Source organism: Xyrauchen texanus, chromosome 17 (genome assembly GCF_025860055.1).
Source record: "Xyrauchen texanus isolate HMW12.3.18 chromosome 17, RBS_HiC_50CHRs, whole genome shotgun sequence".
Lineage (NCBI taxonomy): Eukaryota > Metazoa > Chordata > Actinopteri > Cypriniformes > Catostomidae > Xyrauchen > Xyrauchen texanus.
This window is the reverse complement of record NC_068292.1, coordinates 9,132,753-9,157,516: the sequence shown is the minus strand read 5'-3', so window position 1 is coordinate 9,157,516 and position 24,764 is coordinate 9,132,753.

Genomic DNA, 24,764 nt, shown 5'->3' with positions numbered 1-24,764 from the left:
AATAATCCTTTAGGTGAGTGCATATATATATATATATATACTCATCAAAAAAATAGAAACGTCCATTTTTCAGGACACTGTATTTTAAAGATAATTTTGTAAACATTCAAATAACTTTACAGATCTTTACTGTAAAGGGTTTAAAAAAAATTCCAATGCTTGTTCAATGATGCATAAAACATAAATGAACATGCACCTGTGGAACGTTCGTTAAGACTATCAGCTTACAGATGGTAGGCAATTAAGGTCACATTTGAAAAACGCCAAAAGAAAGATGCCTAGGGTCCCTGCTCATCTGTGTGAATGTGCCTTAAGCATGCTACATGGAGGCATGATGACTGCAGATGTGGCCAGGCCAATAAATGGCAATGATATTACTGTGAGATGCTTAAGACAGCACTACAGGGAGACAGGAAAGACAGCTGATTGTCCTCGCAGTGGCAGACCACGTGTAAAAACACCTGAACAGGATCGCTACATTCAAATATCAAACCTGCAGGACAGGTACAGTATGGCAACATCAACTACCCGAGTTACGCCAGGAACCGCTCCATCAGTGCTCAGACTGTCCGCAAGAGACTGAGAGAGGCTGGATGAGGGCTTGTAGGACCAGACATCACCAGCAACAACATCGCCTATGGGCACAAACCCACCTTCGCTGGACCAGACAGGACTGGCAAAAAGTGCTCTTCACTGACGAGTCGTGGTTTTGTCTCACCAGAGGTGATGGTTGACTCGCGTTTATCGTCATTTTTTTTTCTGCAAGATGCCGCTGGTGAGGTCAGCTGCCACAGTTTGCTTTTTTGCACTTTAAGTTATTTAAATATTTTTTCTTCTCACCATGGACATGATCAATTACGACAGAATTACTCTTATATCTATTGGTCTACAACTTACTTACTCACCCATTTTATCATCAGACCCATGCTGGCCAAGCAAGATTCTAAGGAAGAACAAAGGACATGACCTGAAGCATTTCCCTGAGGGAAACGAGCCGGCATGTGGAACAGGCTGAGGATTCGTGTCCACCACGCTCCCCTGCCTAGAATTCTGCTAGCCAATGTTCAGTCACTGGAGAACAAGCTGGGTGGGCCAGGGTGAAGTTCCAAAGGGACCTTAGAGACTGCAACCTCCTCTGCTTCACTGAGACATGGCTGAACCCAGGGATTCCAGACCACGCCATCCAGCCGGCCGAATTCTTTTAGTTTTTTTGCATGGTCAGAACAATGTCAGTCAGGAAAGTCAAGGGGAGGTGGTGTATGTCTGATGGTTAACAACAGCTGGTGCGACAGCATGAGCATTGTTCCTCTCTCACATTCCTGCACACCCAACCTGGAGCTTCTGACCATCAAATGTCATCTTTTCTACCTTCCTCAAGAATTCACCTCGACCATAATAAATGCCATTTATATACCACCTCAGGCAGACATAGACACTGCCTTATGTGAACTACACAAGGCTCTCGTTGTGCATCAAACATTGTGGATTCTGCGCTCCAATCAGTGGTCACTCTGCAAGACGCACTAGATGACGTAGATTGGGACATGTTCTGGCGTAGCTCTGATGACATCAACGTGTTTACGGAAGCAGTCATGGGACTGATTGGGAAACTGATACAGATGATACAGTCAGCAAAACTACCATCAGGATGTTTCCCAACCAGAAGCCGTGGGTAAATAAATTAATCTGCGATGCACTGTCATCCCACAAACGGCGCTACGGGAAGAAGTTTGAGTCACAGTTTCAACAGGTTGGCTTCAGAAGCATGTGGCAGGGCCTGAGAACGATTACAAAAAACAACATCCTCCAAAATCGCAAAAGCTGATGCTTCTCTCGCAGACGAGCTGAACACTTTTTATGCTCGCTTAGAGGGTGCAGTTTTCTGCGTTAAAGGTGCTGACAGCGGCAATAATGATAACGCCTGCTTGTATGTGGAGAGCATTAACACTTGAAAACCGTCACAGAGTGCGATGTAAGAAAGGCAATCCGGAGAGTGAACATCAGGAAGGCAGCAGGACTAGATGGAATCTCGGGTTGGGTTCTCAGAGCCTGCACTGACCAGCTAGCACCAGTGTTCACAGAGATATTCAACCTCTCCCTGGAACAGTCAGTAATTCCAACCTGCTTTAAACAGTCCATTATTGTTCCTGTCCCGAAGAGACCCTAACCTTCTTGCCTTAATGACTATCGTCCTGTAGCACTGACCTCAATTGTGATGAAGTGCTTTGAAAGACTGGACAGAGACTTCATCACCTCCTCACTACCTGACACCCTGGATCACGTACAGTTCGCTTACCGTCCAAATCGCTCAACGGACGATGCCATCACACATCTCCTCCACACAGTCCTAGAACATCTGGACAAGAGGAAGGAAAATTATGTTAAAATGCTGTTTGTTGATTACAGTTCAGCTTTTAATACTATAATTCCCTCAAAACTCACCACCAAGTTGGAGGACCTAGGATTTAGCCAACCTCTGAGTCAGTGGATCTCCAGCTTCCTGACTGACAGACTTCAAGCAGTAAGGGTGGGCAGACATGTCTCACCCCCCTCACCCTCAGCACTGGAGCCCCCCGGGGGTGTGTTCTAAGTCCCCTGCTATACTCATTGTACTTATGACTGTGCGGCCACTTCCAACTCCACCACCATTGTCAAGTTTGCTGACGACACTGTTGTGGTGGGCCTGATCCCTGATAGCGATGAGAGGGCCCATCTACAGGAGATCAAAGGCCTGTAGGACTGGTGCCAGGAGAACAACCTCCTTTTGAATGCCAGCAAGACAATGGAGCTGATAGTGGACTTCAGCACAAAGCAGGTGAGGAACTACCACCCAATTTTGATCAACGGGGCTACAGTGGAGAGAGTGGACCGTTTCCATTACCTTGGTATAAACACATCAGGACATGATTTGTCATGGTCCTGTCACATTAACACAGTAGTGAAGAAGGCCCATCAGTGTCTTTACCACCTCAGGTGCTTCAAGGACTTTAAACTGCCCTCTATGGTGCTAAAAAACTTTTACACCTGCACCATTGAGAGCATCCTGACAGGAAACATCACAGCCTGGTTTGGAAACTGCACAAAACAGGATAGACTGGCTCTACAAAGAGTGGTGAGATCAGCTGAGCGCATCACCCACATCAAACTCCCTGACCTGCAGTCCATCTACAGCAAACGATGCTGGACCAAAGCCAGGAAAATCATGAAAGACCTCAGCCATCCTAATAATGGTCTCTTCTCTTTGCTGCGGTCAGGGAAATGCTTCCGCTCCCTGATGGCCAAAACAAAGAGAATGAGGAGGAGCTTCTTTCCCAAGGCCATCCGTGTCCTGAACCATAGACAACACCAGGACTAGGTTCACTATTCAAAACCACACACTTGAAACAATATTCTTCAGCAAAATTCTGACCAGTATTCTTACATACTGAACATTACTGCACAATTGCACTTTAACCTGCTCAATAAATATATCGCCAGTCAAACTGTTGCTGCTACTCTACATCTGTCACAATGCACTATTTCATATTCATATGCACTATTTCATATTCATATGCATACTTTGCACATATTGTATGTTTCTCTTTCCCCTATTTTATTGTTTTTTAAATGGTCATTAAAAAAAATTTATTGTGGTTTTACTTCTATTTCTACTCCTTATCTATATACAGTATATGTGTGACCCTAGGGGGCGCTCTATCGAACAATTCGACTATCAAAGCTAGAAAACCCAAACAGCGCTCCCCTTTAAACTATGTTAGGCAGGTTGTGTCCGATGAAGGAACAGCAATGGGACTGATGTACTCAAATATACATTTTATTAAACACTAAACACAATAATACACTGATTGGCAATCAGAACAGGCAAATGTTCCCCATAGGTTGCAGTGAACAATTCTACAATAAATACATCACAGTGAATAGAAGTCTCATAGTAAATGAGTTACCGGATATAAAATCTCATAATAAATAGAATACAGTGAGTAAAATAGATATTGTTCACATACAAACACTCCAACACTGCAAGAAACACTTCAAACCAAATCGGCCGTGCATACACACACACTAACCCAGCATTTCACACGTCACACTAATGAACATTGCAAAATAAGCACTGTACCCAAAGGAGATATTGCACAATGCCCATAGGCCGAATATTGGAATATAATGATTGCCAAACAGACACAAAAAGAAACAAAACATTTAAATTAACAGGCTACCACTAGCAGGACTCCGCCCTAGTCCCACCTAGGTCCAGGTCATCACAGAATGGTGGCAGTCGATCTCCACGATACACACAGAAAAATAAAACAGAATAATTGAACCCAGGAAAAACAGTGGCTAGTTAGACAGACGAAGGCAATCCTCGATTTTTTTCTTTGGACACCAACCTAGATGAATTAGAGCTATATTCCCCGTAGCAATAAAGTTAAACCGTATAAGTGACTAATAACGGTGCAAGCTCTCTCCAGTGTTGCTTATTACTGCAAACCCATATAGAATCACTACTCACTATTATGCAAGCACGTTTCTATGGACTCTTAACGGTGTGTACCATTTACTGGCCACCATACACGCAGACGCCAGACCAAGGTTCTCCCGTTCGCCCAGCTGATACACCAAGAGGCTCGCTCTTCAACTCACACCGCACTAATGTTTTTCTGTCCATGTCTCACAACATATTTAAAGGGACACACCACTTATGCCACCTGATCCAACTAATCAGTGCCAGTGAGCAGGTCTTAAAGGCACACTTCCCGTCTCAACCACCCTACCCGCTACATATGTATATAATCTTTATCGTAAACTGTGGGGAGAAAAGTTGTATCAAGAATTTCACTACATGTCGTACTGTGTATGGTTATGTATGTGACAAATAAAACTTGAAACTTGAAGGCATGAGCGTTACATTGAGGCCTGGAGCAGGATCGATTTGGAGGTGGAGGGTCCGTCATGGTCTGGGGCGGTGTGTCACAGCATCATCGGACTGAGTTTGTTGTCATTGCAGGCAATCTCAACGCTGTGCATTACAAGGAAAACATCCTGGCGCAGTCCATGAGGAGGAAATGCACTGTAGTACTTAGTCAGTATCTGGTGTGGCCACCAACTGGATTGATACTTTTGATTTTGACCCCCCTTTGTTCAGGGACACATTATTCCATTTCTGTTAGTAACATGTCTGTTCTTCAGTTTATGTCTTAGTTGTTGAATCTTTTTATTTTCATACAAATATTTACAAATGTTAAGTTTGCTGAAAAAAACGCAGTTCAAAGTGAGAGGACATTTAATTTTTTGCTGAGTTTCATTCATTATGAAACAAAAATTTTATGAAAATAAAAAGTTTTTGAAATTGATAACTTGGACCGAATAATTAAGAAATGCAGCCAATAAGTACCCAATATAGATGGGAACTCCTTCAATACTGTTTAAAAAGCATCCTAGGGTGATACCAATTCTGGGCAAAGGATGACTACTTTGAAGATGCTAAAATATATCACAGTTTTGAATTACTTTTGATTTATTTTTTGAACATAATTCCCATAGTTCCATTTATGTTATTCCATAGTTTTGATGGCTTGACTATTATTATAAATGTGGAAAATTATAACAAAGAATGAGTAGATGTTTCAACAATTTTGACCAGTAGTGTATAAATATCCACACACACACAGGCGGCCAAAAGTTTGTAATAATGTACAGATTTTGCTCTTATGGAAATAAATTGGTACTTTTATTCACCAAAGTGGCATTCAACTGATCACAATGAATAGTCAGGACATTAATTACGTGAAAAATTACTATTACATTTTGAACTACTTCAAAGAGTTCGCATCAAAGATTTGCCTGTCTAGATTTGCTAAAAAATTTCTTTTTCAAATAATGATGGTGCTGTTTTTTTACATTTTTACAGTAATGTCCTGATTATACATTGTGATAAGTTGAATAACACTTTGGGGAATTAAATTGCCAACTTCCTTCCGAAACAGCAACTTTTGGCCGGCAGTATATATATATATATATACACACACTCACCTAAAGGATTATTAGGAACACCATACTAATACTGTGTTTGACCCCCTTTCGCCTTCAGAACTGCCTTATTTCTACGTGGCATTGATTCAACAAGGTGCTGAAAGCATTCTATAGAAATGTTGGCCCATATTGATAGGATAGCATCTTGCAGTTGATGGAGATTTGTGGGATGCACATCCAGGGCACGAAGCTCCCGTTCCACCACATCCCAAAGATGCTCTATTGGGTTGAGATCTGGTGACTGTGGGGGCCATTTTAGTACAGTGAACTCATTGTCATGTTCAAGAAACCAATTTGAAATGATTCGAGCTTTGTGACATGGTGCATTATCCTGCTGGAAGTAGCCATCAGAGGATGGGTACATGGTGGCCATAAAGGGATGGACATGGTCAGAAAAAATGCTCAGGTAGGCCGTGGCATTTAAACAATGCCCAATTGGCACTAAGGGGCCTAAAGTGTGCCAAGAAAACATCCCCCACACCATTACACCACCACCACCAGCCTGCACAGTGGTAACAAGGCATGATGGATCCATGTTCTCATTCTGTTTACGCCAAATTCTGACTCTACCATCTGAATGTCTCAACAGAAATCGAGACTCATCAGACCAGGCAACATTTTTCCAGTCTTCAACTGTCCAATTTTGGTGAGCTCTTGCAAATTGTAGCCTCTTTTTCCTATTTGTAGTGGAGATGAGTGGTACCCGGTGGGGTTTTCTGCTGTTGTAGCCCATCCGCCTCAAGGTTGTGCGTGTTGTGGCCTTGCAATTGTCCTTGTTAATTGGCTGATGAAGGCTTTTGTTGGCAATTGTTAGTCTAAGCATTTCATTTCAGGATCGTAGTCCATAAATAGACCGTGGTGATGCAGGTAGGAGTTGGCATAATTTCATCCTCTGAAGTCCGTCATAATAGATTGAAGTGATGTTTGGCTGGCACCGGCTGCATTTAGTCATCATCATTCTGTGACATGTAGCAGTGGAGTCCAACATGAAGCAGGAATGGTGCTGGATCCAGCCGGTTCTGGTGACCTCAGGATAGGAGTCCCGATGTTGAGACAGGGAAACAAATAAAAAGATGCAAGCGTAGATGCCATTGAATTTATTGCAGAGTTAGATATATATATATATATACTGCCTTTTTCACTGATCCCCGTGCCGCCAAAACAGCACCAACCCACATTTTTCTCACCACAACTGTACAGAGCGGTTATCTGAGTTACCATAGACTTTGTCAGTTCGAACACATAGTGCATCGCAGCTTGCTGTGTATGGGGCTGCATAGCCACTGTGTAGCTATCAAGATGGTGCAGAGTATAGCTGATGCACTGCAAGCTCCGACCCAATATTGCAGTTTTTTGTTTGTTTTGTCTACAATTCTAATGTTTTTTGTCTTGGATGTTGTCTGCCGTATTGTCTAAGATAGACAAACACTTTTGGACATTGGTTCTGTAATAGCACACTGAAAACCAGACTTTAAATACCTCAATGCCAATCCACTGTTTTCAAACACGACAGTGGAGTCCTTTGTCTGGCCCTGAAAATGCAGCCATAAAAAGGGAAAGAGAGCCGGCTTCTCGTCAGACTAAGACGTCACGCAAATCGACCCCCTCTACCCAGCATTCTGCTGGCAAAAAGAAGCTCTGCAAGCTGAGAGCACAGATCTCTTTCCACAGAGAGACTAGAGACTGCTGCATTATCTGTCTTACAGAAACTTGGATATCTGCGTAGATTCCAGACTCAGCTATCGACCTCGTGGGGTTCTCTTTGCGCCGAGCGAACAGAGTAAAAGGCCTCTCAGGTAAAAGCAGAGAAGGTGGTGTATGTTTTATGACAACCAAATCATAATGTACATTCTATCGATACTTGATGGATGTGCTGTTATGTCGATTCATATCCCGAGGTTACAGAGCCGTCAAGATCCAGCTCCGTTCCTGCTTGGTGTCAGACTCCACTGCTATGTGTCTCTGAGTGACTACATGCAGCCGGTGCTAGCCAGACATCACTTCAGTCTTTTACGATGGACTTTAGAGGATGAACTGATGCTAACTCCAACTGTAAGACATGGGATACTTCATATGCCACTGCCTGAACCTTAGACTTAGGATTGACCCCACCGAACCTCACCAAAATGACCTGCTGGTTGAACTGCGATGCACCTCATTGATCTCTGCCTGCATCATCTTTGTCTATTGATGGTATAAACTCTTGAAATGGAATACAAAGACTATAATTTAATTGACAACAAAACATAATTTATTCATGATGTTTAATTAGAGTGGAACTGGCCCCCACGGTGAGTCTGGTTTCTTCCAAGATTATTTTTCTCCATTAACCAACATCTTATGGAGTTTTGTGTTTCTTGCCACAGTCACCTTCAGCTTTCTCACAGGGGTTCTAAATACAATTACTTTTTATTTAATTTTTATACACAATTTACAGTCATATTTGATCAAACTACACAATGATCACTCTAAGACTTTATAGATATTACAGTTTAATGTTTTGTTAATGCATCATTTTCTGTAAAGCTGCTATGAAATGATGTGTGTTGTGAAAAGTACTATTCAAATAAAAATGACTTGACTTGCCCTTTTTGTTTTTCCTTGATATTTTTAAAGCAGCATAAGGTGAATCTGGACTTTACGTATATTAGTCATAAGATCATATGTTGCGTATATTCTCTTTATATGTACAGCAGGGTTTAACCATGGATTTAACAAATATAAAATATTTGTCCGGCATAAAGTGAGATTTTGTACAATCAAATCAAATCAAATCACTTTATTGTCACACTACCATGTACACAAGTGCAACAGTAGGTGAAATTCTTGTGTGCAGTTCCGAGCAACATAGCAGTCATGACAGTGACGAGACATATACCAATTACAGTAAACTACATACTTACACAACACAATTTACATATCAAATGTACACATACTTACACAACACAATAATTATATACAATGCACAGTAAACAATACACACAATATAGAATACACAATATACAATACAATAAGTAAAGAGTATATGAAATTATATATATATATATATATATATATATATATATATAGGCCCTACGATGGACTGGCTGACCTGTCCAGGGTGTCCCCGCCTTTAGCCCAATGTTAGCTGGGATAGGCTCCAGCCCCCGTGACCCTGTACACAGGATAAGCGGTTGACGATGGATGGATGGATGGATATATATATATATATATGTAGTTGTATTGAGGAGAATATGTTGACAGTCCAGTGTGAGATTATAGTTTAATAAAGTGCAGTGCTAATTATTGATCCTGATAGAACAATTGTTCAACAGTGTGACTGCTTGGGGGAAGAAGCTGTCATGTAGTCGGCTGGTGCGGGTCCTGATGCTGCGATACCGCTTGCCTGATGGTAGCAGTGAGAACAGACCATGACTCGGGTGGCTGGAGTCTCTGATGATCCTCCGAGCTTTTTTCACACACCTTTTGCGGCCCCGCCCGGGTGTCGAGCCCCACATAGGAAGCAGATGCCACCTGTCTCATGGCCGGCCGCTAGGAAGAAGACCTCAAAGCACCCCTGAGACAGGCAACTCAGGGACGTGAGACGCCACTGCCTCGGAGCTGGTAAGCAGACCACTCCATCCCCTGGTGGAGGGCCGAAGGAGAATCTTTTGTTCCCTTTTCCTTTTGTTTCACCGCACTCCAGTAGCTGCAGTGCCCAAACATTCAACAAAATAGCAGTTTCCTCAGTCCCTGGGCCACATAACCGGTGTGTTCGGCCATCACCCTGACCACCGTCTTTTCTCTCTCTCTAGTAGGTTCAACGCCGAGGCGGCAGCTCCCCCGCCCCAGCGCACCAAGCTGTGGCACAGTACTCAAACCCGGACGGTTCTGACGGACCGAGGGGACGAATCACCTCCTCCCTCCTCCTCGACCGATCCGCCGGTGAGCACCAGGAGTCAGTTAAGTGCTTTGATGTCTCTCGACTCAGCACCGCCACAGGGCTCAAATCCCGTCAATGTGGCCTCCCTGGCTCTCCCCCGCCAGGAGTTTGGATGCGTGGCTCACGCTTTCCAATGGCTGTGATTGCTGACCCGATTTCGCGATGGCTGACCCGGACCATCCGACTCGGCTACGCGATTCAGTTTGCCAGGTTTGCCGGCATCCACTTCACCACGGTGAAGGGCGAGAATGCCGCCATCTTGCGCGTGGAAATCGCCACACTTCTACAGAAGCACGCAATAGAACATGTCCCTCCAGCCCCTACTTCATTGTACTGAAAAAAGACGGTGGGCTGCGGCCAATCTTGGACTTCTGAACCGGGTGTACCAATACAAAGTCCTCCCTTTCAGCCTGTCCTTGTCCCCTCGCGTCTTCACAAAGGTTGCAGAGGCTGCCCTTGCCCCGTTAAGGGAAGTGGGCATCTGCATTCTCAACTACCTTGACGACTGTCTAATACTAGCTCACTCTCAGGATTTGTTGTGTGCACACAGGGACCTGGTGCTCGTGCACCTCAGCCAGCTAGGGCTTTGGACCAACTGGGGAAAGAGCAAGTTCCTCCCGGTTCAGAGCATCTCTTTTCTCGGTTTGGAGTTGGACACAGTCTCGATGACAGTGCATCTCACGAACGAGTGCGCCAAGTCAGTGCTGACCTGACAGAGTTTCCATGGAAACTATTTCACAGGCTCCTGGGGCATATGGCATCCTCGGCGGTGGCCACACCGCTCGGGTTGATGCATATGAGACCGCTTCAGCACTGGCTTGCGGATTCGAGTCCCGAGATGGGCATGTCCCCAAGGCACACATTGCGTTGCCATCACGCCAATCTGTCACCTCTTCAGCCCTTGGAATGACCTTGCATTTATATGGGCAGGGGTTCCCCTAGAACAGATCTCCAGGCACGTCGTGGTTACAACCGACGCCTTCAAGACAGGCTGGGGCACTACATGCAACGGGCACACGGCAGCCGACCCATGGACAGGCACGCTGCTACATTGGCGCATCAACTGCCTCGAGATGCTGGAAATACTGCTCGCTCTGCAGAGATTCCTGCCATTGATCCAGGCCAAGAATGTCTTGGTTCGAAGAGACAACATGCCGATGGTGGCATATATCAATCTCCAAGGCAGGTTACGCTCCCCTCACATGTCACAACTCGCCCGCCGTCTCCTCCTCTGGAGTCAACAGCACCTCAAATCGCTGCGAGCCACTCACATCCCGGGCGACCTCAACACCATGAAGGAGGCGCTGTCGTGACAGGTCACCTGCAAGGGAGAGAGGAAACTTCACCCTCAGATGGTTCAGCTAATTTGGAGTCCATACAGGCAGGCACAGGTCGACCTGTTCGCCTCTTCAGAATCATCCCATTGCCTGTTCTGGTACGCCCTCTGGAGGCCCCCTCGCCATAGACAAGGAGGGGAAAGGTGCTATGTGCAAGCGGAAAACCTGGTCAGACGTTCCCCATTCCCGACTTCTACGTTCTTGGACCTGAGAGAACACTGGACGAGACCGACACAACCCTGAAATGTTTTAAATCTCGTAAAGGTATTGGGTGTTGCCCAGCCCGCTGCTCTACAGATGTCTGCTAGGGAGGTGCCATTGGCCAGTGCCCACGAGGATGCCATTTCTGTCCATTTCATGCAAATTCTGTCTGCCAATTACTCATCTGTGTCGAATGAAGCAACACTAGCCTTTTCTTAAGTTCAGAGGTAACCAAGGCCTTCAAGAAAGTCCCCTAGTGTTGCTTCATTCGACACAGATGAGAAACATATTAGCATAATTTTGTTGTGGTATCGGAATGGTAATCAAGCCCCATGAAGTTTTCCTTGTATTGGTACTGCCTACCAAATTTTTGTATTGTGACAACATTAGTCTCAACAAATGTTTATAGATAAAAAAACAAAAACAGAAAAGGAGAAAAATACCAGTAAAATATGTATATCAGAATTTCCCATCTAACAGTACTAAGCACACACTATTTTACTGACATAACTTGTGCCTCATGCAGAACTTTCAAAATATATTTGAATTGAAAGATTTGATGATTTGATGAGACTTACCTGGAAATCTTTTGCAAATCCAGTACTTATTTCTGTCATGACAACTCTCAGAAAGAATTAACATGATAATGTAAGACATACTGTTAGGATATTGTTCTTGGTGGACTAGATCTGCTACACTGCAGCTGCAGAACTAGTATGGAGACTTTTTTAACTGCTAGAACATTCACAGACATACTGAGTTAAGCATTTGGGCATGCTGCTGCTGCACAATTAGAAAAATACCAGGCATGCTACATCAAGCATTAGGGTTCCCACACATCCTGTAAATCCTAGAAAACCTGGAATTTTGCAATGCATTTTTCTAGTCATGGAAAAGTTATGGATAATGAGTAAAAAAAAAACTAAATGTCCTGGAAAATAATGATGTATCTTGGAAAATATTTTATGGGATTATTTTTTTTATGATTGTGTCGCTGACAAGGTTTTTGTTTTCTTTAAATTGGGATGTTTGAAACAAATAGGTGACTAAAATCTTACTCTAAGTGTAGTCTTTATGTGGCATCATTGCGAAAACTGACACTTCAAAACACCTTAAATACAAACATGCTCAAATTTGACATATTTCCATGTCATAGACGAAGGGTGAATGAACTGCAGGGTAAGACTTCTCTATTGTTCTGTGGTCCGATCTCTTATTCATAGAAATCGCGAAATAATGTATGGAATCAAGGGCTCACCCATTTCTGAGATCAATGTGTAGTAGCAATTTCACTTTATTTCAAAGCTGTACACCCCTTAAAATTTTTTATTTACTTTTAAATTGTAAAATAAGTGGATAGTTTAGCATGTTCAAAGACAAGGTGATGCCTTACCTCGAGCAAGAAGACAAACTTGTCCCAGCTGTCATCTGATTTTTATAGAATGCATAAAATGAATCTGATATCATTATTAAAAAAATATTTTTGTCATTTAATGTAAATCAAATAACTATTTTCTCAATTAATAATAATAAAAAAATTATAGACAAATTATATAACATTATCCCAGTCAAAGAGATTCACCTGAGAAAAAAAAATTATATGAAATACCATACACAGGCCTATACTGTTATGTCTTGTCTTTGTTTTGTCATGGTATGTCTTGTCCCTGTTCTTTCTCTTTTCTCTGTCGCCCTCTGCTGCCCTCTTTGGTCATTTCTCCTTTCCCTCTTTTCTCCTCCTCCAGCTGTTCCTTATCTCCCCTGAATACTTCGCTAATTCTCTTCCCACCTGTTCCCTTTTTCCTCTGATTAGCTCTCTACTTCTTTCTCTGTTCTTGCTGCTTCCTTTGTCGGATTCTCACTAGAGTTTCTCCCGCAAAGGAATACAAGCACTGTCTCATTTGTCGCTGTCCAGGTCCTGTCCTGTAGGCATCCGCCTGGCTTTACTACCTGTTCCCGTCTAAACTACCCATTATTTGTATTCTGTCCAGCTCGCCAGACGCAGCGAGAGGAGCTGGATACAGCTAAGTGTTTTCTCTCGACCCTAGCCCTCCCTGGGGAGACCAGCAGCCAGTCGCCGCTCACTGCTACCCCCGGCCGCTACTTTGTGAGGCCTACTGTAGTTCTCTAGGAAGTCTTCTGTTTGCATCGCCCTCTCTGCGGGTTGTTTATGTTCACTGTCATTCTCTGAAGGAGAACATTTGTGTTTTTCATTATTGCTTCCTGAACTGACATTAAAAGACTCTTTTGTTATATCGCTTTTGGGTCCTCACTTACCACTGCAACAGAAGAATCCGACCAAGATGGACCCAGCGACTCCGGATCCGTTCCACTCTGCTGTCGAGTTCCAGGGAGCGATGTTAGGCAGACACGAAGAGGAGCTGTCTGCTGCGCGACATGCCGTCGAGGCCCTGGCTGCTCAGATCACCGACCTCACCAAGCAGATACATCTTCTTCGCCTCGATTCAATGCCCGTCTCCAGGGCTCCCTGTTCACCTGAACCCAGGATCAATAATCCACCGTGCTTTGCTGGTGAGCCTACTGAATGTCGCGCGTTCCTCACTCAGTGTGACGTTGTTTTCTCTCTTCAGCCCTCTACTTACTCCCAGTGCAGAGCACGCATCGCCTATGTGATTTCTCTCCTCTCCGGACGGGCTCGTGAGTGGGGAACGGCGATCTGGGAGGCGGAGGCTGAATGCACCAACCGTTATCTGGACTTCAAGGAGGAGATGATAAGGGTTTTTGACCACTCTGTTTTTGGTGAGGAGGCTTCCCGGGTCTTGTCTTCACTTCGTCAGGGGAAGCGATCCGTCACCGATTACTCCATTGAGTTTCGCACTCTTGCTGCCTCCTGTGACTGGAACGAGCCGGCTTTACTCGCCCATTTTCTGGAAGGACTCTGCGCGGAGGTTAGGGATGAGATTCTCTCTCGAGAGGTTGCTTCGAGTGTGGACTCCGTGATTGAGCTCGCTATTCGTATAGAGAGAAGGTTCGACCTGCTTCACCGAACTCGTGGAAGGGACTTCACGTTCACCGCTGTTTCCTCTTCCTCAGCACTACCATCTTCCTCCGTAACCGTGGATTCCGAGCCCATGCAGCTGGGGGGCATCCGCATTTCTGCTAAGGAGAAGGAGCGGAGAATCATCAATCGCCTCTGTCTCTAATGCGGTTCAGCTGTCCACTTTGTTACCTCCTGCCCGGTAAAAGCCAAAGCTCACCAGTAAGGGGAGAGCTACTGGTGAGCGCTACTACTATGGTCTCTCCTTCGAGGTCTTGCACTACCCTTTCTGTCCATCTCCGTTGGTCCGGCTCGTACGCTACCTGCAGTACGTTGATTGACTCTGGGGCAGAGGGCTGTTTTATGGACGAGACCTGGGCACGAGAACATGATATCCCTCTTCAGAGGTTAGATGAGCCTATGGCCTTGTTTGCCTTAGACGGTAGCTCCCTCCCCAGGGTTCAGCGTGAAATGCTACCTTTAACCCTCACTGTTTCTGGTAATCATAAGGAGACTATTTCTTTTTTTTATTTTTCAGTCACCCTTCACTCCTATAGTCTTAGGCCATCCCTGGCTTGTTCAGCATAACCCCACTATTGATTGGTCTAAGAATACTATCCTTTCTTGGAATGTGTCTTGTCATGTGGAATGTTTAATGTCTGCTATTCCCCCCTTTCTTCTGTCCTTTCTTCACAGGAGGAGCCTGGCGATTTGACAGGGGTTCCGGAGGAGTATCACGATCTGCGGGCGGTGTTCTGTCGGTCCCAGGCCACTTCACTTCTGCCGCACCGTTCGTATGACTGTAATATTGAGCTTTTTCCGGGTACCACTCCGCCTCGGGGTAGACTTTACTCGCTGTCGGCTTCCGAACGTAAGGCTCTTGAGGACTATTTATCTGTAGCTCTCGCGGCAGGTACTATTGTCCCCTCCTCTTCACCCGCCGGAGCGGGGGTTTTTTTTGTTAAAAAGAAGGATGGATCCTTGCGCCCCTGCATTGATTATCGAGGGCTGAATGACATAACTGTTAAGAATCGTTACCCGCTTCCTCTTATGTCATCGGCCTTCGAGAGCTTGCAGGGAGCCAATTTTTTACCAAGTTGGACCTTCGTAACGCTTACCATCTCGTACGCATTAGGGAGGGGGATGAGTGGAAGACGGCGTTTAACACTCCGTTAGGACACTTTGAATATCGGGTTCTTCCGTTCAACCTCGTAAACGCCCCAGCTGTCTTTCAGGCACTGATTAATGATGTCCTGAGAGACATGCTGAACATTTTTGTTTTCGTTTACCTCGACGATATCCAGATTTTTTCGCCGTCACTTCAAGTTCATGTCCAGCATGTCCATCGCGTTCTTCAGCGCCTGTTAGAGAACCGCCTTTACGTGAAGGCTGAGAAGTGCACTTTTTATGTCTCCTCTGTTATTTTTCTCGGTTCTGTCATTTCTGAAGAGGGTATTAGAATGGATTCCGCCAAGGTCCAAGCGGTTATTAATTGGCCCGTACCCAAGTCACGCGTCGAGCTGCAGCGCTTCCTCGGTTTCGCTAATTTCTATCGACGCTTCATCCGTAATTTCAGTCAAGTGGCTTCCCCCCTGACTGCCCTTACATCTGTCAAGACGCGTTTTGAATGGTCCATTTCCGCCCAGAGGGCTTTTGATCTCCTTAAGAACCGCTTTACGTCCGCGCCCATCCTCGTTACTCCCGATGTATCCAGACAGTTCATCGTCGAGGTTCACGCGTCTGAGGTAGGCGTGGGAGCCATCCTTTCTCAGCGCTCTCCCTCTGACGATAGGGTCCACCCTTGCGCGTACTTTTCTCATCGCTTGTCGCCGTCTGAACGTAACTATGATGTGGGAGACCGCGAGCTGCTCGCCATCCGCTTAGCTCTAGGCAAATGGCGACAATGGTTAGAGGGCGCTACCGTTCCGTTTGTCGTTTGGACGGACCATAGAAACCTTGAGTATATTCGTTCCGCTAAGCGTCTCAACGCGCGTCAGCCCCGTTGGGCTTTGTTTTTTACCCGTTTTGAATTTATTATTTACTATCACCCTGGCTCCATGAACACTAAGCCTGATGCCTTATCGCGCCTCTTTAATTCTTCAGAAGTCCTCGCGGACCCCGAGGGGATTCTCCCTGAGGGACGTGTCCTCGGATCGACTGTCTGGGGAATTGAGAGGCCAGTTAAACAAGCGCTCGCCCACGCCCCTGCACCGCGCGCCTGCCCTAGACACCTTCTTTTCATCCCCGTCCCTACTCGCCTGGCCGTTCTTCAGTGGGCCCACTCAGCCAAGTTGGCTGGTCACCCCGGCGTTCGGGGCATGCTTGCTTCCATCCGCCAACGTTTTTGGTGGCCCACTCGGGAACGTGACACGCGTCGTTTCGTGGCTGCTTGCTCCGTCTGCGCGCAGACTAAGTCTGGGAACTCTCCTCCTGCCGGACTTCTCAGACTATCCCCTCTCAACCATTGTCACACATTGCCTTAGACTTTATCACCGGTCTTCCTTCGTCGGCGGGCAAGACCGTTATTCTCACGGTCATCGACCGGTTCTCTAAGGCGGCCCATTTTATTCCCCTCACCAAGCTTCCCTCCGCCAAGGAGACGGCACAAATTATCGTCGAGAATGTTTTCAGAATTCATGGCCTCCCATCCAACATCGTCTCGGACAGAGGTCCGCAGTTCACGTCTCAATTTTGGAGGGAATTTTGCCGTTTGATTGGTGCTTCCGTCAGTCTCTCGTCCGGCTTCCACCCTCAGTCTAACAGTCAAGCCGGGCCAATCAGACTTTTGGTCGCATCTTGCGCAGTCTTTTGTTCCGTAACCCTGCGTCCTGGGCCGAGCACCTCCCCTGGGCAGAGTACGCCCAGAACTCGTTGCCTTCGTCGGCCACCAGTCTGTCTCCTTTTCAGAGTAGCCTTGGGTACCAACCCCCGCTGTTCTCGTCTCAACTCACCGATTCCTGCGTTCCGTCAGCCCAGGCTTTTGTCCAACGTTGTGAGCGCACCTGGAGGGGCGTGCGGTCCGCTCTTTGCCGCTATAGGGACCAGACTGTGAGAGCTGTTAACAAGTGTAGAACTAAAAGCCCTAGATATTGCCGCGGCCAGAAGGTATGGCTCTCCACGCTCAACTTCCCCCTTAAATCCGCCTCTCGTAAATTGACCCCGTGCTTCATCGGTCCGTTCCGTATCTCTCAAATCATTAGCCCTGTTGCGGTGCGACTCCTTCTTCCCCGCCACCTTCGGCGTGTCCACCCGGTCTTCCATGTCTCTTGTGTTAAACCCGCCGTGCGCTCTTCCACTCGTCCTGTTTCCCCCACTATTTTGGTTGAGGGCGCTCCTATCTACAGGGTCCGCAGGATATGCGTTCTCGGGGTCGTGGGCATCAGTTTCTGGTAGACTGGGAGGGATACGGGCCCGAGGAGAGAAGTTGGGTTCCCTCTCGGGACGTGCTGGACCGCTCACTCATCGATGACTTCCTCCGGAGCCGCCAGGGTTCCTCCTCGGGAGCACCAGGAGGCGCTCGTTGAGGGGGGGGGGTACTGTTATGTCTTGTCTTTGTTTTGTCATGGTATGTCTTGTCCCTGTTCTTTCTCTTTTCTCTGTCGCCCTCTGCTGCCCTCTTTGGTCATTTCTCCTTTCCCTCTTTTCTCCTCCTCCAGCTGTTCCTTATCTCCCCTGAATACTTCGCTAATTCTCTTCCCACCTGTTCCCGTTTTCCTCTGATTAGCTCTCTACTTCTTTCTCTGTTCTTGCTGCTTCCTTTGTCGGATTCTCACTAGAGTTTCTCCCGCAAAGGAATACAAGCACTGTCTCGTTTGTCGCTGTCCAGGTCCTGTCCTGTAGGCATCCACCTGGCTTTACTACCTGTTCCCGTCTAAACTACCCATTATTTGTATTCTGTCCAGCTCGCCAGACGCAGTGAGAGGAGCTGGATACAGCTAAGTGTTTTCTCTCGACCTTAGCCCTCCCTGGGGAGACCAGCAGCCAGTCGCCGCTCACTGCTACCCCCGGCTGCTACTTTGTGAAGCCTACTGTAGTTCTCTTGGAAGTCTTCTGTTTGCATCGCCCTCTCTGCGGGTTGTTTATGTTCGCTGTCATTCTCTGAAGGAGAACATTTGTGTTTTTCATTATTGCTTCCTGAACTGACATTAAAAGACTCTTTTGTTATATCGCTTTTGGGTCCTCACTTACCACTGCAACATATACATATATACATATTTAGACACCTATATTTTTTATTGAATGTATGTTATTACAGCAATCACATGATTATGGTTCCCCACCTCCGAAATCAAAATTTAACCTCAATTTAACTTTAATACAAAAACTTCCAGATGAACAAATTTTTGTTAATTATTGTCATTTACGCAGATGCATGTAGGCTACTCATATTAATAATTATTTTTGGGACTCAGTATTACAGCAAGCAAATATTCACAATTTATTTTATGGGAACAACAGCAAATTAAATAATAGGTAGTAAAAAATCTTTGCTAATGCAGCAAAATAAAATAAATAAACAAAATAAAAAAACGGAACTGTATGGACCTGCATACGCCGTTAAAAGTGGTTCCGCACCTGTGTCATCTAGTTGAATTAAAGTTTTGGAAGTTAAGATAAAATCCAGTGGAGAGAGTCTTTCTCACAAGCTCAAGGAACGATGATGAATTTATTTTCAGTCATATGGATCGTTTCAAGTTTTATCAGATGCTTATTGATTTAAATATGAATGGATGCAATTAAAAATGAATGTTACAAATGCAGACTGAATTCAATGCTACCATAATCTAATTCATATTTATTAGTGTAAGATTTTAATTTTATACATACGCAAGATTGCACTCGCAATCTTGAAAAGTGTGTTTGCGATTATTCATGAAATATCGTAAAGCCATGTCTCATAGACGTCTGTACACAAAATTACGCATCAATGCGCAATAACACATACACACGTTAAGTCGTCTGTACACGTCCACAAATAAAAGTCTTCCATAAGACTGATTCTCCAAGAAATCCGCACTGCAGACTATAGCTCAATGACGTAGTGGATCTAATCCCATGTATTGGATTTTAGTGACATAGTGGATGTTTTAATGCACATGCGTATTCACATTTTAATGTTTTGTTTTATTACTGTTGTGTACTTAACGGTCATTAATACAGTTAATATTCATGTAACATATACACACTGCTCTGTCCTGTCTGTTTTGTAAGCAATATTACAGTGTATTCAGAGCAGTTCTGTGCGCCACAACTAACTAAAGAGTAACAGAGTGCTTCATTTGGTTCCGTGTGCTGAGCGTGTCATTTTTAAAGCACTCCAGATTCACTTTAATTTCACTTTTGATTACTTCCAAGTATGTTTGACCACTACATGTTAATATACAAATGCAAATAATTCACCCCATGGCATTTGTGTACAGCAGAGGAGTTAACATAAGGAACACATTATAGTGAGGAGTATAGAGGCTCACAATAGTGGCCTATCTGGGTGAAGTTTTTTCCCATCTGAATGAGCTGAACCTCGGATTACAAGGAATTTCCACAACCATATTCAATGTGCAGGACAAAATTGAGGCCATGATTAATAAGTTGACTCTCTGGTCTAACTGCATTAACGAGAATAACACAGAGGCCTTTTCGTCATTACATGAATTTTTATTAACAAATGAGCTCACCCTTACTGATAGCGTCAAGTGTGACATAATAAAACACCTATCTGAGCTATTACGCAGATACTTTCCTGAGAGAGACAATGCAAACAACTGGATTCGCTGGCCATTCTATGCCACCACTACAGGACACTTGCCCATTTCTGAGCGAGAAAGTCTAATTGAAATCTCTACAAGTGGCTCTTTGAAAATTTACTTCGCACAAAAGTCACTGCCAGATTTCTGGATAGCCTTGCGTGCAGAGTATTCTGCGCTACGCTGAAATCGCGCTGTAAAGACATTAATGCAGTTCGCAAAAACATAACTTGTGGGTTCTCAGCACTTGCATGAAGAACCAATATAGACACAGACTGTGCATAGAGAATGATTTGAGACTCAAACTCTCTCCGATACAACCAAACATTGCAATTCATACCTTATTAATATCTCAATAATTGGTGTCATTTTATTAAAAATATATGATTGGTTGTATGAATGTAAATTACATGTTTGATTAAAGGGAGTTATTTTACAAAGTTTTTAAAATACATAGTGTGATTGTAGTGTAAGTGTGAGAGAGGAGGTATGCAAAAGGAAGTTAAATGCCTTGGGGTGTGTGCCACTGTAAAAAGTTTAGGAACCACTGCACTACAAGAAGATGTAATCATGGGTAAACAACATGATATGGTAAAACGTCAACAGTAGATGTGTACGTCATAAGCACGTGCGAGGAGGTCTGGATATACCGTCTGAGTTATGTACATAAACTTGATTCCCTGAGACGAAGGGAACAAGACATTGCGTAGTAATTCATATGGGGAGTGCCTTCTTACACAACCTAATTGAAACCTCTCTACAATAACGCCAATATTATAATATTGGCTATGGTATTTGAACCCCACCTATTTTGGCGTGAAACTGTCCGCTATAAAAGCAGGTGCAGAAACACCATTTCCTCAGAATTTCTTGTAATGTAATTTCTTCGCAATGACTTGTTCCCTTCATCTCAGGGAACCGAGGTTACATACAAAACCGAGACGTTCCCTTAAGATTCATTGCACTCATAATTGCGTAGTAACGCATATGGGGAACATAATCCCATTATGCCGCACTGCACAACATAACTTCCCAGAGAGGAAACATGGCGCCGCAGTCTTGTGGGACGGTAACCGACATAAGTATGCCGCATTGAGTGATCCTTGTGTTGGTCAGGAGGGAGCATTCATAACGAATATATGAACTATAGTCATATAGTATGAATTAACTCCTTATGAACCATGTTGGGAAGGGAGCTTATTTATAATGAAAGTGCTTGTGACATTATGGTAAATGATATGGCCTGAATGCAGGTGGTTGTGTAAATGATGGGGAGCCTGTACTTAAAGGGAGGAGCATAAGAATATATATTTGGCCAATGAATAGCAAGTGCTCTAAACAGAAAGAATTGTGAAAAAAAAGACGTTACGACTAGGTTGTAAAACCTTGCAAATATGTTTTGAGAGGACAATCCTGCTGCAAAACATATGTCTTGTAACCATTCCAACACCAATCGTCCATGCCCATGAGGAGACCATGCCTCTAGTTGAATGTGCTTTAACATCAATTGAGCAAGTCTTACCCTGTGACTCATAAGCCAGGGCAATTGCATTGACAATCCAGTGAGAGAACATTTGCTTGGACATGGACATTCCTTTAGTGTATCCACTATAGCATATAAAGAGCTGATCAGACAGTCTGAACTGGCAAGTATGCTCAATGTATGCAATTAGTGCCTGCACAGGGTATAAAAAATGCAATGATTGTTCCCCATCTTAATTAAATGGAGGGAAGAAGTCCTGAAGGTGAAACACCTGCACTTTGAAGGGCGTGGTTAGGACCTTGGGCACATGGCCTTTCCTGGGTTTGACAGTGGCTCTTGAAAGACCGGGACCAAACTCCAGACATGAATTGTCGACTGATAGTGCATGCAGGTCACCTACCTGTTTTACTGAGGCCAGAGCCAGCAGCAGTGTGTTCTTAATGGAGAGCATGCGCAACAGAGTCCAAAGGCTAGAAGGGGGGCCCTGTGAGAGCTTTTAGGACTAAAGTTAAGTCCCAAGTCAGGACTGTAGCTGGCCGAAGTGGCCTGGGACATATGTCGCTCTCAGGAAGAAGAGATGATGCTTGCTGCATTGGAGGAGGCGACGCGTCAGTCTCAACAGTGGCGGTGAATTAATTCCACCTTGGCGGTTTATATATGCCACAAGTTATGTTGTCTGAGCAAACCAGGACATGATAGTTCACTATTTCTGACTGAAAAGCCTTTAAGACTAGAAAGCTGATAGCTCTAGTTGGTTGTTGTGCTACACCCTCCTTGCACCTGTCCAGGTGCAGAAAGTCGCCATCCATTGCACACCACCCCCCCAACATGTGTTGGAAGCATCCGTGGTCATCACTTTCTGCCTGACAGCTTGGGACTTTGAGAACCAGAGGGGACAGTGGGTATTCTTCAGGCAAACATATCGAGTTTTGCTTTGCCGAATATTTCCCAAATCCTCAATACAGTTTAAAGATGAAGTCTACAGAATTCCGCCTTGGTGGTTTATATATGTCACAACTGTCATGTTGTCTGAGCGAACCAGCACATGACAGTTTGCTATTTCTGACTGAAATACCTTTAAGGCTAGAAATACAGCCGATGGCTCTAGGCGCCACGTGACAACATGCCCCAGTGTGACACCTCACTGGTAAAATGCAGGAGCTGTCCATGGTGCTAAAGCAGCTATACAGCGCCAGGATATATAGTGATGTGCATGCACCCTTGGCGCCAAGCCCGTTGTGGCACACAGTGCTTCAGCCAGCACTGAAGACGTCTTATGTGTAAGAGACCTAATGAAATGACCACCACCATAAATACCAATGCTTTCTGAAACAGCTTCAGTGGAAGTGATCTTCCTAGTTTGAACTGAAACAGACACTATAATGGCTGAAGCTTCTAATTGCTCCAGTAATAGCCAATCGTCAAAGTAGTTAAAGATGCGTACGCCACTCAGTCTCAGAGGGGCAAGAACTGCATCGATACACTTCGTGAATGTGCGAGGAGCCAGAGACAGTCCGAAGGGCAGGACTTTGAATTGATCTCAAAAACATCCTGTGATGTTGTACAATTTGGATATGAAAGGACGCATCCTTCAAATCTATCGATGCAAACCAATCGTGTGGGCATACATGCAATAAGATCCGTTTCTGAGTAATCATTTTGAATGGGTGCTTTATGAGTGTGCAATTGAAATGTCTCAGATCCACGATTTCCCGAAGTCTGCCATTTTCTTTGGAACAAGAAAATAACTGTTAAACCCTTCTTGACAATTTGGCACAATTTGTATTGCGTTTTTCACTATAAGATTGTGGCTCTATTTCGGCTCGTAACAGAAAGCCGTTGAAACAGGGTGGGGGGCATGCAAATTGGATCGTATAACCATGTTTGATAATTTTTGCACCCATATTGAAATAACCGTTAGGGCACGCCACGCATCTGCGTAATGGGACAGAGGGCACTTTGGTTTGCTCACTGTATGATATGATGTGACGCTCACTTTAGGGAAGCGGTTGCACATAATGTGTTTGCTTTGAAGAGGAAAAGGGCTCTTTTTTGAGAACGTGTGAGCATCTCATGCATTTGCAAGGAATGCCGTATTCTTTTTTTCACTTATTACATTTTTGAACATTTTGAGCAATATTGTGAACAACATATTCCTTTCCCAACAAACAGTACAGGGAGATGGGGAACAGTGTTTTGTGTCTGCAAGCAAGCCTTTTTTTGTAGCAGACCCGGAGGGAACTGTGGACTCTGCTTTCTGCTTCAAAGGGTTGTGCCTGTCAGGAGCGCTTTTTCTGCACTTGCTGATACGCAGGTGCCAGTGAAGCAGCAGGTATGGGGCTTTTAGTTGGGTGCAGGCTCAAAAGAGAGCGAGGGCATAAAGTGTCTCATAGCCTGTGACTGCTGCTGAGTCAAAATATAATGCTCATCAAACTTATTCAAAGAGACACTGGAGACACTAGAGCGTCAAACCGAGTGGCTTACCTTATATGACTGACCCTCACATAAATGAGTTATATGTTGATCCAGAACTGTCAGGTTGCCCATGGACTTACCGATGGCCTGCGCAGAGACTTTTACGGCATGCAGCGAAAGAGATGATCGCTGTCTTGAAGGAAGAAATTCAGAGGAAATGATGTTTGTGCACCTGTTTTTATAGCGGACAGTTTCGCGCCAAAACAGGCAGGGCTCAAACACCATAGCCAATATTAGAATATTGGCTTTATTGTAGAGACGTTTCAACAAGGACATGTAAAAATGCACTCCCCATATGCGTTACTACGCAATGCCGAGTATACTGAGTTTAAGGGAACTGTAATTTTATTACTCGAGTCTAAAGCACTATGAAGACAACTTTATGGGTTTAAACTCCTGAAGATTAGAAATAGTCCGGTGTTTCATTCAGTCGTAGTGCGCATGCGCCAACCACCTGTATATGGGCACACCGTCAAATGGAGTTTACTTTGACAGGTTCGTGTTCGCCTGTACACAGACCCATAGTGTTCTAGTCAGAATCGAAGTATACTTTGAGCTTAAACTTGTACATTTA